Genomic DNA, 2777 nt, shown 5'->3' with positions numbered 1-2777 from the left:
GGACCACAGCAGGAGGAGCCCAGGAAGCATACCGGGGAAGATAGAACAGACCCAGTGAAGAAAGCTGAGACATTGTGGTTTGGGAAGAACCAAGAGCTGGGGGGAGGAAAGGGTCTAGGCAGCGGCCAGGACAGTCCTTGGAGGACCGTCCCCCACAGAAAATTTATCCCCACTTCCTGAATCTCTGCAGGCGTTAGAGCGGTAAATGTCAACAGTGCCCCCTGCTGGAAAGCCCCAGCATTACAACGTCTCTGTCCTGGAGGTCAAAAATACCAAGAAATCTTCTAGACTGGTTCAGCTGGAACAATACAGGTCAGTGACATCACTGCTGCCGCTGCTTATATGAATAAAGAACTGACTACATCCCTAGTGCTATGCTAAGAGCGTGCGTGCACGCTTAGTCGCTCAGTTGTGTCCGATTCTTGGTAGCACTATAAACTGTAGCCGGCCAGGCTGCTCTGTCCATGGGGATTCTCTAGGCAAGAAATACTGGAGTGGGTTTCCATTTCCTCCTCCAGAGGATCTTCCCAATCTTGGGGTCAAACCCAGATGCCCCGCATTGCAGATGGATTCTTTAGCATCTGAGCCACCAGGGAAGCTGTGCTAAGTAGGCCTCTTGTATTATCTCATTTAATCTTCAAACAAACGCATGAGATAAGATCTATTATTAACCCCATTTTTCAAATGAATAAACTGAGGTAGAAAGGATAAATTCTTTTTGCTGAGGTCTCAGATTGGTCTGTGGCAAGATTAGCTTTCTGGTCCAGGTCTTTCTGACTCAAAACCTATGGCTTTTGTGCTCACTTTGGCAGGACATATACTAAAATTGGAATGATACAGAGAAGATTGGCATGGCCCCTGCATAAGGATAACACATAAATTCATGAAATGTTCCATGTTTTTAAAAAAGGGGATATATGTGTATGTACAACTGATTCACTTTGTTGTACAGTAGAAGCTAACACTAAACTATCTAAACTAACACTAAATTAATTAACTAACTAAACTAATGCAAAGAGTGAGACATGACTGAGCAACTGAACTGAACTGAACTTAGAAACTAACACAACATTGTAAAGCAACTATACTCCAAAAAAAATTTTTTTTTTTAAATCTATGCTTTTAACTACTTTCTCAGTTGTTGTTGTTTAGTCACTAAGTCGTGTCCAACTCTTTGCGACCCCATGGTCTGCAGCGCGCCAAGCCTCCCTGTCCATCACCAACTCCCGGAGCTTACTCAAACTCATGTCCATTGAGTCGGTGATGCCATCCAACCATCTCATCCTCTGTCATTCCCTTCTCCTCCTGCCCTCAATCTTTCCCAGCATCAGGGTCTCAAGCCCCCCATCAAGTCCAAGGATGATGGAGAGCATTCCCCTTTGCATCACCTCCACTCAGTTGATCAAACCCTGAGCTGAGAAGGATTCTGGGTGTCATGACGAGTCAATGAGTCTGCCAGGGATGTGGCAGTCTGGAAGGGATGTGACAGCGTGCATCTCAGGTGTGTTTTCATCTCTGATCTAGTCTAATCTACTATGTAGAGTGATTTTTCTCAGTACCCGAAGAAAGGGATCGGGGCTCAATCTTCTGACCTCTATCTTCTCTCAGTGACGGAAAAGGCGTCTCAAACTTACCGTGTCCAAATATGAACACTCGACATGCACTTCCAAGCCATCCCTGCACCATCTTCCCCATCTAAGTACCAGGCATCACTGGTCTCTGCTCAGGCCAAAAGCTCTGATATCACCTTTGACCCTGTCTTTTTCTCACACCCTATATCCAATCTTTCAACAAATCCCATTGGTTCTGCATTTAAAATATACTCAGAATCCAACTGCTGCTTCCTCATCACCTCCACAGCTCCCAGCATCATCATCTGCCCTGTTCTGGTGTAGCGGCCATCTAACTAGTCCTGATACATGCACCCTTGCCCTCTACAGTTTACACAGCAGAGCCTGTATGCCTTGGTTTCAAAGTATCGGGTTGGCCAAAAAGCTAGTTCGGATTCTCCGTACAGTGTTCTGAAAAACCCAAACGAACTTTTCGGCCAACTGAATACTTTTGCATAACTTTTACACAAAATAAAAAGAAAGAAAGAAAAGGGGAGGGGGACAGGGAATTGTCACTCCCACTTGACAGATGAGAAAAACTGAGGCTCAGAGCAGTGGTGTGATTGGCCCAAAGACACACAATGGGGAAACTGCAGACCGTGGCTCCTACCACCATCCTGCACTCTGCCATGGTGCTCCCAGACATGCCCCTCCAACTCCCAGAGCTTCCTATGGGCACATTTGAGGGTAATCCTCCCCAGAGGCTGCAGGAGGTCCACTAAGGAGGATGTCAAGGAAGTCAGGAGAAATGACCTTCTTTCTGCCTTGTGCTAAGTCACTCAGTCATGTCCGACTCTTTGCGACCCCATGGATTGTAGCCCACCAGGCTCCTCTGTCCATGGGGATTTTCCAGGAAAGAACACTGGAGTGGGTTGCCATGCCCTCCTCCAGAGGATCTTCCCAACCCAGGGATCGAACCCAGGTCTCCCGCATTGGGGGCAGACTCTTTACTGTCTGAGCTATCAGGGAAGCTCTCTCTGCCTTAGAGTGGCCCAAGAAAGCTCTTGATCTAACACATCGCCCAGTCAAGGTTACTTTCCTTTGGTGTGTGGTGCCTCCTGGTGTTCACTATTGTGAAATGCAGTTGATTTTCTAAGAGCATTTTAGGGAAAATGTCAGCAAAAGTCAGCAAAAACAAGACCGGGAGTCGACTGTGGCTCAGATCAT

At 46.8% G+C, this 2777-nt stretch overlaps 1 non-coding gene across 1 annotated transcript; it reads left to right on the top strand.

Annotated features, from left to right (window-relative positions):
* Positions 1 to 796: 796 nt before the first annotated feature.
* LOC139032286 (U6 spliceosomal RNA) lies at positions 797 to 903 on the top strand. Its single transcript, XR_011484821.1, has one exon. It is a non-coding gene; the product is annotated as a U6 spliceosomal RNA (small nuclear RNA).
* The last annotated feature ends 1874 nt before the right edge of the window (positions 904 to 2777 follow it).

This window comes from Odocoileus virginianus, chromosome 30 (assembly GCF_023699985.2).
Source record: "Odocoileus virginianus isolate 20LAN1187 ecotype Illinois chromosome 30, Ovbor_1.2, whole genome shotgun sequence".
NCBI classification, from domain to species: Eukaryota; Metazoa; Chordata; class Mammalia; order Artiodactyla; family Cervidae; genus Odocoileus; species Odocoileus virginianus.
This window is presented reverse-complemented; position numbering and strand designations above follow the sequence as displayed.